The following is a 15,185-nucleotide window of genomic DNA, read 5'->3' as shown; positions in this document are numbered from 1 at the left end:
TATGCAGCCAGACTCGGTATTCAATTGCTAGGGGGAGGGAAGGAGAACGAAGGCTTATCCCATGGGTAGCAGTGGGTTATTAAGTTCATTTTATGAGCACAAGAGTGCTACAACAATGCTGTAAATTATCATTGCTGTGGAGTGATTAACATTCACAGCCAATGACTAATTCTGTGCTGCCTCCTCAGCTAGTCAGTCAAGTCTAGTACTCTGCTCAATTTTTTGAGCCTAATTCATTAAACACCACAAGCGACATTACCCAGGCAAAGAGTTTGCATTAATGGTTGTTACTACTAGTTAAGTTATTAACTGCTAAGCCTCCAATAAGCAAAAATAGCTCTAAAGTGCAGTGACTGACATTCCCCCAGAATAACTATTAAAATCTTGTATTCTTAACTGATACAATTAGGAATGCAATATTAAGGTTGCATTGAAAAGGTTAGTTGCCACTGTGTGACTGAGTGACAGGGCTGGAAAACCCGTTTCCTGGCAGTTAATACTTCATTTTCCATCAATCAGGGCCTGAGGAAGTAGTATATTTGATTTGTATTGTAAAGGTAGTGAACCTGAACACTGATATTTGGTAATCATATCCTCCTGCTCAAAAAGAAGAAAGATTGCACCACCTTTTAATAACAGTTGAAAGCAATGAGGTTATGCAGCTACTTGTATCAGTCTGCTCAGCTTCCATCCTTTCTTCAATGCAATCTATCTCCCCCTTCTCCCCAGTCCAAAGCAAGAAATAAGCCATCAAAACCAGGGTGGCCAGGAGGAAGATACCTGGGATTCCCAGTGAGATGAGATACCATTAACTCAGACATTAATTTCTAATACCAATTATGAACCATGAACATCTTAACACTAAAATGCACATAATTCATCAAGGTACTCCTTACACCAGCAGAGAATGGTATCACAAAATACAAATGTTTATATTACAAATATATACTTCAGATGAGGAAAATGTAAACATGTACATAGTGTTTAACCACATGAAAATGAATAAACTAGAAAAGCAGAGGTTTTACCAAAATGTAAACTCAAAACTACCACTCTTAACCTCACAGTATAACAACAAAGACAGCCACAAGTGCTGAGCAAAATTAATTATGTTTGTTCAGAAAGGTTTCCAAGGTCCTTTATCTATTAGAACTAAGAATACTTTAAAAATAAAGGTAAACCAAGAAACTAGTAACTTTTCAAGGTTCACTGCAAGTTGCTAATGTTTTCAGAATTCATCGCACCACAGGCAGTAGTACCACACTAATGAAACATACATACTATAAGGTTTGTCGCCTGTCCTATACTTTTCTGAGATACAGAAAAAAGTAAATTATATATGAGTTTCACTTTTAAAGTAAGAGAAATATAAAGGATCTAAATGATGACTAATGCCATGTTTGTTTGGTTTTCATATAAGTCTCCCATATCCCTTAGAAGACTGTAAAACAGGGGAATTTACTTGCTGAGTTTCTACTCAAACAGAGCAATTCTCATTTTTAAGCTTGCAAGCTAAATGGTTGTACGGGTTTTAGGTTTTGGGGTTTTATGTTGTTTTTTTCTTCATGAAAGTGGCTGGTGGAATACTGCCTCACAGTTACCAGATGAATGTGTAGGAAAAAAAAATAAATCACTGGCTAGGAATGAAAATAACATTCCTGTGGAAAACAACAGTGAGTTTTTAAAGCTGCATAGGTGGGGACCATTAGCCCCCTGGTGGGCTGAAACTTCAAATTAAATCACAAGAAGAGGAAGCAGCTGTAATAGTAAATCAGCAACAACAGGAATAACTGTCTCATCTGCTCTCTGATCAGGGTGTTGAAAAGCAAGTAATGGGAATAATTCATGCTGAGAGAGCCAAAGACGTAGTGTTAATATGGGGAGTGAGGGGGGCAATGGATGGGAGGGGGTGGGGGGATGAGGATGGACACCTGCAGGTTAGGAGAAGGTTCATGTCCCAGTTTCAGGCTGACAAAATGGATCTTCAAACACAGAAAGCTGCTCTGAATGCTAAGTATTTACAAGAAGGGTAATTCAACTTTGCACAAAACTGTGTGTGACAGAGGCTTGGTGTCAATTGTTAGGCTGTTTATTCTGGTCCTTTGCACCCTGAGTTTAGGAGTCTAAATGTATACCAGGTAAGGAGAAAACAACAGACCTCCCCAACAGTATTCATAAAGGGAACCAACACTTCCTGTCCTTGCTCAACCCTCTTCCACCCCAAACTCGAGCGCTATGTAGGAAACCATTTAAATTCACTGGCAAATAATGTTTTTTTCCTTTCTTTTGCAATGAACATCACTAGAACATTCACCATTCTGTTACTGGGCAACTTAATGCTACTAAAAGCATTTTGTAAACAAGACAACTGATCCTAACTGCAGAGTTTGGATGTGCAAACTCAGAGCATTTGTTACAGTATTAGGGCCAATTATCATGATATTCAAGTAATTACAAATCAGCCTTTGGTCACAGCTCATAGTTTATTTCTCACTGTGCCATCCCTACCCAGCACAAAAGAGTAACCTCAACAGCTGGCTTCTGATCTCTGTTCTGATGTAACTGGAGATGACAGAGAATGAAAAGTGTTGGAAGAAGAAAAGGTTCCAAATAAATGGAGGTTGTGAGACTATTCCTTCTCTGATGTCTCAATATAAAGAATGCTCATTGCAGATTATCTGACAGGGGGTTTAGCTTCATTATTGTGCAGTAATCTAAACAATCCTTGTCATAAAGAAGAAAACCTACAGTTGTCACTTTTACAAGATATGTGCATTTCTGTTTTAGAGACTGCTCGAAATGATTAATTTCTTTAATAAAAAACTTCTAGTATTTTTTATTTTGCTTTATATTCATACCACTACTGTAAACACTGTTTTAAGCAGTAGCACACATCTTTTAAATTGAAGGGAAATCTACTCCATCTGAAAAATTACTTCAATCTACAAAAATGTCTGAAGATGTTAAAATATCAGACATTAAACCCTCTGAAATTCTCCTATTTGTTAACCTGCTGTACTCTGTACATAGGAAATTTAAGCACAAAATCATCTTATTTTCTTTCTTCTCCTTCCCTACTTCTTGTTTTCCCAGGAAAATCTTTCCTGGGAGATTTTCTACTACAATCAAGAGGGGCTTCTCCAGCAGCACGATACTTCACAAGGCTGTCCTGTTGGGAGATCCCTGATGCTGACCTTCTCAGTAGCCCACATAGGCTTATCAGTTACTGCCTGATCTCCTTGCTGTTCCCTCTCCAATAGTGAATTCCTACAGCAGCCTGTAGAGCTGTACAGACCATAGAAACACCTCTCCCACTGCACCACAGAAACCTGAAAGACCATCTGCCAACAGGAGATCTGACTTCAATGTTTGTAAAAAACTGCCTATAGACCTGAGGACAATCAATCTGAGGCTGCCACTCCTGATCACACCCTTAGAATTAAAAAAAAAAAAAAAAAGTCATAGCCAAAGACAGAAATGCTTGGAAAAATCCAATTCACTTTAAATATACTCATTGTTTAGAATGAACTTACCCTACGTAAATTAATTTTCTCTTCAATTATTTGAGTTTCCTTTTATTTATTCAGCATAGATTTTACAGTCACTATGTACATACTTGATACAAGGCATGTGCTAGATTACTTTGCTGAATCAGTGCCTTAACTGAGAAAGTATGAAGACATCTGTGTACATACCACGTCACTGTATCAACCTGAATATAATGCAAGTTTAAACAGAAACTGAGATTTGGAGGGATCCAATTCCTCCTGTTCTTCTGAAGTACTCTGCAAGCATTGATTCATCATGTAAGAGTCCAGGCCTCCCCTCAGCCAGCTCAACCACATGGATCACCACTGAAAGATCCCATTGCAGGGACTTTGTGAAACTAGGAAACTCACTGGTGCTAATGGAAGTTTGGAAGCTGTTCCAGTATTTGACCACTCTCAGGGTAAAATATCTTTCCTTGCACCTAACTGCAAGTCCCTGTGTTCCAGCTTGTCCTGTTACCTCTCATCCCACCTCTGCCTTCTCTATACCCTCCCATTAGTCAATCACAGACAGCAATAAAATTTCCTTCTGCCTTTCTCTTCAAAAGCTCTATTCTTGTATGTCATGTGCTCCATCCTCCTAATAATTTCAGCAGTCCTCTGCAGAATTGCTCCACTACATCAGTCAGCTGTGTCCTGGGGCACCCAATATTGGATAGAGAGCACTCTTCATGAGGTCTCACAACTGCCAAGTACAAGGCACTCCCCTGGGCTTGTGGCTGCACTCTTGCTAATAGCATCTAGGACATAATTGCAAAGGGTTTCAAAGCTGACTCATGTTCATCAGCTTGCCCAGTGGAACTCCAAATCCACACAGCTACTTCCCAGCCAGTCAGCTCTCTACATCCATAATGTAGCATGGTGTTATTTTTTTCCTGGATTCAGGACACTTTTCTTGGTTGAACTTCATGAAACTACTGTTAATTCCATTCCTCCAGACAGTTGAGGTCCACTGAAATATTAGCCCTCCAAGCCAGTGAGTTATTCCCCCAATTTGGTATAATCTCCCAAATTTCTCAACATGCACTGGATCTCACTGTCCACATTGTTAAAAGACATGAAACACAGGCCCTAGTATCAATCCCTGGGAAACACCATTAGTTACCAACAACTAGACTCCACACCACACATCACCACCCTGTGAGCCTGGCACTCCAGATAATTCTTTGAACCACCTTATCATCTGTCCAGTCTATATCTCACCTAAGAACACTACAGAAGACCATGTTGAAGATAAATTCAAGGTAAAAATGCCAACAACAATATATATATATAAAAATTAATGCCCAAAACAAAGCAGAAAACCCACAAACAAAAAGCAACCCAGTGTCCCCCCAGCCCCCCTCCAAAAGAAACACCAAAACACATAAAACCAGCAACCCCCTCGCAAAAAACTCCAAACCAACTCGCCCCAAAACACCAAAACTACACAGCTTTACTCTCCTCCACAAGGCCAGACATCCCATCAAAAAAGTCACCCAGGTCAGTCACATGATTTGCCATTATTAAATCTAAGCTCGCTGTGCCCAATCATCCTCTTGTCTTTCATGTGCCTTGAGAAGGCTTCCAGGTGGGCTTGTCCCATAGGGAATGAGATTCAGCTGCCCTGTAATTCCCTAGCAACCCCTTTTTGCCCTTCCTGAAGGGCACCTTGACATGTACCTTTTTCCAGTCACCAAGAGTCTCTTCTGATTGTCATGACCTTTGAATGATGAGAGAAAACAGCCTCCTAATGACATCAGCCAGCACTCTCATCATACTTGGATGCCTCTCACTGCAGGATATTACTTCTGGATGGTGCTCTGCAGTTACACAAACTACAGTTATGTTTTGCAAGTGCTTAGTTCAGTACAAGTCTTTAAAGCAGTTGTGGTTTCTACTACCCACAGGATGACACATAAATTAGAGTGCTTAGGAAATGAACACGCTAACTTTTGTGGTCTACATATTTTTGAGAACAAATGTGTTTGGGAACTAATATGAAGTGACATATAGACCACGTTACACTGAATCAGGTTATTCCACCTATGTAGGATATCATATTATTTTAAAAGTAGATTTGGAAGATTCTGTTTGGCAGTGTTGTCTACTACATCTAGGAACAAAATTCAAGATTGTTTTTTTTCTTCTTGCTAAGATGGATGATGGAGCCAGGCTTTTTTCAGTGATGTCCAGTGATAGGACAAGGGGCAATGGATGCAAACTGGAGCATAGGAGAGTCTATGTAAATATCAGAAAAATCTTCTTTACTTTGAGAGTGACAGAGCCCTGGAACAGGCTGCCCAGAGAGGTTGTGGAGCCTCCTTCACTGGAGACATTCAAAACCCACCTGGACACGTTCCTGTGTGATGTGCTCTGGGTGATCCTGCTCTGGCAGGGGGGTTGGACTAGATGATCTTTCGAGGTCCCAACCCCTAAGATTCTGTGAGATGCTTAATTTAAGTAAATGTTAAGTAAATGTTTGCACAGAAAAATGATTAACATTCTCCTGTATTTATATACATGTTATACATTAGTATATATTAATGCTATCAAATTCTAAATCTATATGAAGACATAACAGGAACTTGATTTAAAGGATCATTTATCACAGATGTGATAGAGGTACTTTTAACAAATACCTGATCCTACAAACTAATGGGAAAAAAGTTTAGGCTATATTTGCAAATTCCAAAACAGAAAAATTATTTGTGCCTCAGACCCCCATAACTCTTGTAGCAACTGCTTTTTCAAGATTATGACACATTGGTTAAATTAAGTTAAATGTGATATATCACTTGTATAACACATTGTAATTGAAGCTTAAGTGTACTTTGATGCAAAAGTGCTCAAGAAACAGCTTATGAAACTCAGTGCAAAGGAGGTCAAGATATAGCTTGATACATTTCAATGAAAAAGTGTTAATATATTTTACATTTTATACATTTTTTCCCTCCAAATGCATTCAGATCTCATGTGTTATTTAATGCAACTTATGAAGTCAAATAAGAGCTGGACCACTGTAAAAAACACAAGCTTTATGACTGCTCGGTGAATTATTTTAAAGTTACAGCAATAAAAGATTTTAGTTTTGGACAAAATTTAAAAAGAAAAACTCCCATTTCTCCCTCCATAACAACACATACACACTCACTTCTACTACTAACTTTATTATTATTATTTTGGTTACTTTGGAGATTCTGTAAAAACAACCACATTGAAATAAAGAGTTCTGACCCAGTGTGAAGGACCAGGTATTTCCTTACAGGAACATGAAATGTCCTTTGAGTCAGCCGACATGAGGGGGTGATGTGTCACTGTGCAGTTCAGAAAATCAAACATTTATAATCATTGACAATGAGGAACAGAGTTGCTTTAGGCAAGAAGTCTTAAATATGAGGCATCTCCAGCTTGATAAAGAGACTGTTGGGAAGCTGTGTGTTAGTGATCTGTAAGACCATGAGTAGTGTGGAAAAGGTGAAAAGGGAATTAATTGTTCAGTTTCTGTCCATGGTATCATGTGCTGCCTAGTAGAGAGTAAGAAACCTTAAAATAAAAATAATCAACTTTTCTTCATGACAAATAATAGAACTAATAACGCATTGTCTCGGGATGTTTTTGAGATCAAAAAAGAGTAGAAGTGTTAAATGAACAAGATACATTATACATTAATAGAAGGGGGGGGCGACCTGCACTTGGAGCCCCGCCTGTAGCTGCTTCGCTCCAGCCAGACCCAGCTCGACCCAGCTCGTCCTATCTGCGCCGCCGCATGGTGAGACAATTCCGGCTACCCCAGCTTATAGGGGAAAGTATAATCCTGCCTTACCTGCACACAAATCGCGACCCTATACGGGAACTGCGTCGGGCATATCTCCCCTCTCCTTCCATCACTTAATTAAGTAAATAAGGTGTGTAACTACGGTGTACCCATATATATTTATTGTGTTGTAATCACTCCTTTTGAACCTCCTGCCCCAAATTGCTTTGTTTTCCCCGCAATAAACCGTGCATTTCGTTGGAAATATTAGTAAGCACTGAGCAAGTTATTCACTCGGAAAAGTGAGGGCATAAGCCCCTGTCTCCTCTGTGTGAGGCGATACCCACGTGTGGATCTCTCAGCAAATCCTGATAAGTTAATACACTCCAACAAGGAGATATAATAGGTCGCGGATCGTGACACCCAGCAACCTACCTATCTACTTTACAGTAACATCAAGCTAACTTTAATGTAAGGATACCCTACTATCAGCTTTATATTTAGATGTGAGGTCTGACAGAATAATCTAATAGCCATATGACTAGTAGCTTTCCCTTTTTTCTTCTGTGGTTATGATATTGGAAGCTACATACAGATTTATTCAAGGTTTTCCTTTTCAGAAGTCATGCATCCAAAAGACGAAACTGGTGAAGCTGTTAACATGAGCCCACTGAATTTGCTTAGTTATCTAAAATCACTGCATATAAGTCTCAAAACCTGAACTGCTCATTTATAGCAAAAGCTTCACCATCAAAGCATTTACAAAGGAAGTTTACTACCTGTGACTGTTGGAGGCTTTAGCAGTTTTACAACTTATGTAAAACATTGTTTCTCTTGCTCACTTCTGTGTCTACACTGATAAGTAAAGCAAAGCATTCTGATACAACTATTTTGAAATTAATAAGAATGCTTGTGATAGTAGAAAAAGTTTAATTAAAACTACTCCTTTCTGTGGCATTAATAAAAAATAGTTAGAAAATTCCCAATAAAAAGCATGCAGCAGATAGGGGCAATTGATCATTAAACGCCAAAGAGACCATAAGGGGTTTCTCTCTCCCACAAAAAGAACCCTTGTCCTTGCTTATAAAAGAGGTCATTCTACCCCTATAGGGACCTCTGTTCGTAATAGCCTAGTGCTAGAGCACAAACTAGCAGCCCTGTCCTGTTCATTTTGTAGCTCTAGTGCCTTAGTGAAGGGGAGAGGAGGGGGGAAAGGAAAGGGAACAGTATAATAAGTCACTTGCTGCTGCAAACAGCATGATAGTCAAACGTATTATAATGAGTCCAGTTTCATTCTGCTGGAACAAGAGAGACTCAAAAGGACATCAAGTCAGTCACGCTGCAGAAGTTTGCTCAGTGCCAACATTGCAGCATTATGCATCTTGCTTTCAAGGAGGATTAATGACACCATACATCACGATGATAAATTGGGGTTTGCAGCCAGTTTGAAGAGAAAGTGGAGTGAAGAATTTAAAAAAGGTGGAGGGGAAAAAAATATAGTTGAATTTCATGAGTTGGTCCTGTTTCTCTGACCAAGAGATGAGAAAGTCATCCTTTAAGACACGTCTGTGCTTCTTCTGTGGACCACCTGCATATGATCTCCTATTTCCAGGCACGTATGTTACCTCCACAATGGTCTGCTTTTCAGGTTAGCTCTTGCAAAAAAACCCACACAAATAAATTAAAAAATTCACTTGCCGTTACTTGCCAGCCGAAAACAGATAAAACTGAAATTTGTAATTCCATATACAGATATTCTACAAGAATCAAGTTGGTTTTTAGAGATGGTGGACATCTACTGCCAAAGTTAACAGAATTAAAGCCTTATGTGTATTAATGATCAGTGAAAGAATTAGCTGATGTTTATTATTTCCTTGCTAAACTAAGAACGTTATTCCAGAAACAAGTTCTATGCTAAGCAATGATACATGCATGAAGAAAATAAAACATAAAGGTGACTAAAGGGACCTAAGCAAAAAGAAAAACTATTTCAGGAAAACACAAACAGGTATGAATTTAGAGTTGCTGTTCTGCAGCCCTGTATATAGCATATTGATATGGAGGTCCCAAAAGCGTGGATTTTTTGTTCTCAGCTCTATGTCTCACAAATACACCTGGTGAACTATTAATACACTCATGCTATTCTTGTACTATAAGCAGAGTGAGAGTACTTGACCCTCCACCAGAAGGGTCAGTCCAGCACCCTGCAGAAATACTCTTTAGCTACTGAAAAGTTTAAGAGCAAAATGTCCATAAACTTAAAAACTAAAAAACCTGAAATTTATTATTTCTATGCCTATAATCAAAACACAAATGAGAAATCTGCTTCAAACTCTGAAATAAAAATGATGCATAGGAAAAATCTGATTTATGACTTAGGAACTCACTGAGGAAAAAAGGGTAATGTGTCACTTATTATATCAGATGCTGAATGTTTTAAAACCAAAACATAGGCTATTGGGCTGCTGTAGGTGAAGTATGAAGTGCATAGGGTCACACACTGCACAGATTCAAGGATATGGTCATCAGCTGTAGGCATATTACAGGATGCAGTGCTAATTAGGCTTTTTACTGAGTTTCCATCTCTGTAGTGTTAATGAACTAAACATGTTTCATGGAAACTGATTAATTCTAAAGAAGTAATATGGCATACCAAGTTTCAATCATTAAGAATGCTTGTAGCCAAGCTTAGTAACTCTCTGAATCTGAGTTCAGAAAGAGGATAGCTTAAAAATTCTACAACAGCAGCTTGCACACAAGCTACCAGGGTGTTTTAGAGATATTTGACATGGAAACCCATCCTCCAGACAGAATTCTCCTGCCCAAATGGCTTGCACTTTTAAGAGCAGAATCCTATAGTCTTATTTCATTCACAGTTTAAAAAAATATTATTTATATTTTAAGTGCACGAAGAGCAAGAGGAGAAAGAAACCATGTTTTTGCTATTAGCAGATGCCATTTTAAAAATTATCACAAAATTAGCTAGAAATTTGGGTTACAGTTAAATGTTGACATTTTAAAATGCAATCACAGAAAGAAGATAGCTTATATCTGTCTTTGAAAAGCTAACAATGAATAAATAATCTCTGCTCGGCTACATATTCCAGGATTAGAGGAGACATTTTTTAGAATGTTACGTTCTCATCACAAAAAAACCCAGAATGAAGAAGAAAGTACTACCAAAAGTGAGAAATGTAAAAGTGTTAAAGGCTTTGTTCCATACTAAGTTATAAGCCAAGCTATAATAATGTAAACCTCATTAGCAATACAGAGGTATTATAGTAAAAAAAGGTTTTTATTTGATTTTCAGCAATACTCCTATGTATCACAGTCAATTCACCTTAAAAGTACTGAATTCTAAGGAAAAGACTTATTTTTATTAAAGTTAGTCTTTCTATAAAATGAGAAAATAGCTCAAGGACCTGGCAAACTGTTGTATCATAGAATAAAATAGAGCAGGGAAAACAGTATGTGCAAGGGCAAGGCTGTTGGCTAAACACAGAATGCACTCAGGGGTCCCCAGTTCCAAAAACTTGAAATACAGAGGAATAATGTGTGAATACAGCTTCCGAGAATGATAATCCTTATCTGAAGTTATGTACCTCCTCATAATAGCTTAGACAGCACCATTCGTTCATTAAGAATAATATGGCCTGTATCTGCAGGTATGTCAAGTTGTTGCTGCACCTGATTATAAGCGACAGAACAGCAGCAAGTCAGTAAGTAACCTCAAAAACTAGAGGTGGTGTTTTTTTACAGGAAAAACAATAATCAGGAAAAGACACATTAGAAATAAATATATTCTATAGATAGAAATAACATAAGAATCCCCTGACTTCTGTCAAAACTCTCTCTCATGTTCCATATTATTTAAAATATTTTCTCAAAGGGATGGTTTTTTCTCTGCAACTCTAAAGGGGTCAACCTGACCAAAAAAGGAAAATATTTGTGCACCACTAGTAATGTAGTTTCCCCAGCTCTAAATCATGAAGTATATCTACTGAATTCTCACTGAGTACCCAGAGCCTCCTTGCGTTGTAATCACTTTAATCTAAATTTATTTAAAGTATTCAGTGATACATCACCAAAATATATCATTATCAGTTTGCAATTACAATCTGTTGGAGATGTCCACAGCGAGGTCAAAGTGAAATAATTCAAGAGTTTTGAAGGATATTAATGTATTTTTCTTATACAGATTAATGCCTACTAAGGTCTCATTCTAAAGTGCAATCCTAGAATCCAAACAAAAGCCTAGACACACAGAAAAAAAGTTTATTATTCCATCTATGTAAAAAACACCAAGCAGATGACACTAGGAAAAAAACCCCAAACCCTAAAAAATGATATAATCTAATAATAACCCTATTTGTTAAACAGTTCTTTAAACACTTGGCAGAAATCTAAAGGTGTTATATAAGTTTACTTTTGTCTTCATTCACAATCTTCTGTAATGTATTCCTTATACCTATTACCACCTTCTCTATAGCCTAAATTTAGCTCTGAAAGATACAACCCAGTGATGTAATCTGAGGCAAAAAAATAGAGGCATTGAACTTTACAAATCTTAAAACTGCTGCTTAGCTGCAATAACTACTGGAATAGCATCATTAAGGAAATAGTGATTAAAAAAATAATAACACTTGCCTTAAACACTTCTTCAATGAGTCATCCCTAAGACTAGGGGATCACATTTCTCTTTGAACCAGGTAACTGCATTTCAAATACTACTTCTTTGCATAGTGGTTTTAATGGCTGAGGAAAGTGATGTTATTACTTGTTCTTTTGTTTCTTGGGATGGCTTCTCCATCAGGGGTATTTCTCATTATTTCACAGAGTTCAGTTTTAGAAGACTTATCCAACCTGCAATGGGCATGTAGCACCAGTTTATAGGTGATTGAGAATGTGTATTTGATTTTGGCAAGGAGAGGAGCATGGAGGGAAGGCTGGGCTCTAACGCCTGACTGTGGTGTGAGCACATCTGTAAGGAACACGTCACCATGACATGGACCACAAAAGACTGCAGTGGTTAATGCGAGTGGTGCAATTTGTCTGGTCTAGTAGTCCTGCCAATGACTGCTGCTTACCAGATGTTCCAAGGGGCACAGGAAGATCAGTCTTGAGAACAATTCTTCCAGGCAGCAGTAGTTCAGTTAGTCTTGAATAAAATCTTTACAAGTCAAGCATAACAAGAAAAATCCTTTAAACAGGTATGTTTTCTAACAAGCATAAAAATCTTGTGAATTCTCTCACTGGCAAGTGCTGTTCATATTATATGATCTTGTTCAATTGCATCATAGAAGCTGCAACTGGCAGTGATTTTTACAATTAATTGTTTTTCTATTAAGTTTCATCCAAAGACTTAGCAGTAACAAGTGCAGTTTTTTTCCTTAAGCATAGGCATGCTTAAGAAGCTATATTAAAATTTAAAATATTCAGCCTTTCAACACTTCAGAAACATTATCACTGCTTATTGATGACTAATTCATTTAGTAGCATCACAATCAAGTCATGGAAATCTATGACTGATATGTGGCTTCAGAATTCCACAAATAAATTATCTTTAGAAGAACTTACAGAATAATTTTATTTCAGGACACTATGAGTCCTGAAGATAAAGTTCAATCTAAACTATATACAGGAATCACAAATCAAACACAAATGATAATCAGAAGTGTTCCAATTTTTTCAGAAAGAATCTTGATCTAATAGTTGAAGGAGTGCTTTTTGGCATATGCTTTTATTTTCTGGTAGTGATAGATGGGACAGTCTGTAAAGAAGTTTTACTAAAAGTGCCAAAATGCATATGACTAAATTGGATAAAGAAAGAAAATGTACACAGTGCACTACACAGTCATCAAATATCTAACCCAAAGCATGACTTAATAAATAAATAAATAAATATGCATACCATCATATTCTTGGCATTCCTACAGAGGAAACATGCTACATATACATATGCCATTTGTCACTTCTACATGTGGAAACAAGCTTGAGCAATGCTAGAAACAAGAAGAAACCTAATGAAAGGTCTGTTCTTCTCGTTTTAGAAATGGGAGAAACGTCACTTCTTACACAGCATGTTTTGGCTGCAAGGAATTCCTTTTTAGCAGCAGGCACTTTAGCCCTGAGTCCTGTACAGTAATTTCCAAATAGTCTAATGAAAGTTTACAGTAACTCTTAAGTCATAGCATAACGCATCTTTTTGTTCCTACAAAGCAACAAGAACAATCTGGCTGATATTTAGAACATTCTAAATACCTTTTAATATTTTATTTTTTTAATAGGAAAGGAAACAATTGGTTACTAGAGATGGAAAAAAAGTGGCATTTTGGAAATATTGCGCCTTTTTCAGTTTACCACATTTTCAAAAAGATTCATTTCTAGTATTTCCTCTCTCTTATCTCCACCCTCTAGTAAAATTCATAAAGCAATGCCCTATTTCACCATTTTACCTCAAAGGAAAAGTAAAAGAATGCCATAAATTCCAAGTAAGGATCCCAGAATACAGTGAAACATGTAATCATAAAACAAGAAGTTAAGCACAAGATGAAAACACTTCCCTGAAACCCAGAGAGAACACCTAGATATACCAGGAGCATCTCAGTTCAGATAGCATTTGAGGGTCAGCCAGGGGAAAGAAACCTTTAAAGAATGAGCATGAACACATGAATGTAAACAGAAATCAGAGAAACAAGCAAAAGTGACTGTGCTAAACAATCCCACCCAGTATTAACTACAGATTGGCACAGAAAAATAAAGTGAAACCTCTCAAAAGAAACACATTCCTTTCCTCCTTGTGAACAAAGTACCAAGTAATCTTGGATTAAAGTGAAGTTTTCCCTCATGTATTTAGATTTAGTTACTATTCCAACAAGGGTTTTAATGTCACTTTTACTTACAAAATAGTAGTTTAAATCTACATTAGTCTGTAGGAATACAGAAGAAGGGACAAGTTTGAGCTTCTAATTTTTGAAACAATTTATGATTATGATAACTCACTAGGAAGTGAGTTACTACACTGCAAAACAGTTAACTGAATCCTTCTATTCAAGTCCCCAGCATGGACTCACATTCCTTAAGCTTGTGTTCATGAAATACAAATACATCTTTAGTCAGGATATCTAAGAAAACAAGGCTTACATCACCATGCTTTGCATGTATCATTCTATCCCAGTAACTTTTGAACTCACTGGCCAATTTCTATCAAATTTGACAGAAAATTAGAAATCTCAACAATAGTAAGTTCCCGAAAGTTTCATGAACACCAGTGACCAGCTGGAGAAGCAAGCCCAAACAGATGTCCACTTAGGAGAAGCCAGGCAGGATTCTGCTGCTACCCAGTTTATTTGGCTGCAGCCACCAGGCTGGATTAGCTACAACTCCTCCATGGCAGAGATATCACAGGCTCGATAAGAAAGGGAACGAGCTTCATACTGGTGGAGAAGAATATCAGCATCACAGGGTACCAAACTTAATGAAAGCAGGCTTCTATCATCATGAAAGAGTTGGTCGTGAAATTAATACCGTAAGCATTGCTTAATTAAAAGTACAGACTCGCAAGAATTTGCAACTTTTAATTAAAGTTACTTGTCCGACCACTTTAGTCTCTTATACCTAAGGAAGAGCATGTCACATTAATCAATACTATGGGACAGTTAAACGATTCTCTGTCTTCAGGTTGTTAATATTCTTTATTGCTAGGGCTCCAAGCAATTCATCATACCATATGCTTGAATGCAAGCCACTGGAGCAAGTTCGTCTGCATATTCTCTCTGTGTATGTTTCCATGCATGAGAGAATAAATATTGAGACTATCTGACAGTCTCCATTTTATTTTGCAGGCCTGTTCCAACACATTTAACCACAATGCATATTTCCCCTCTTTCCTCCCCTTCAAC

General features: G+C 37.6%; 1 protein-coding gene across 1 annotated transcript in view; it reads right to left on the bottom strand.

Moving 5' to 3' along the window:
* CDKAL1 (CDK5 regulatory subunit associated protein 1-like 1) overlaps positions 1 to 15,185 on the bottom strand; it is a 434,593-nt gene that overhangs the window by 178,691 nt on the left and 240,717 nt on the right. The window lies entirely within an intron of this gene.

The sequence above is a fragment of the Chaetura pelagica genome, unplaced genomic scaffold, assembly GCF_000747805.2.
Source record: "Chaetura pelagica isolate M959 unplaced genomic scaffold, ChaPel_1.0 scaffold78, whole genome shotgun sequence".
Classification (NCBI taxonomy): domain Eukaryota; kingdom Metazoa; phylum Chordata; class Aves; order Apodiformes; family Apodidae; genus Chaetura; species Chaetura pelagica.
The sequence above is the reverse complement of the archived record's forward strand: the minus strand, read 5'-3'. Positions and strand labels throughout refer to the sequence as shown.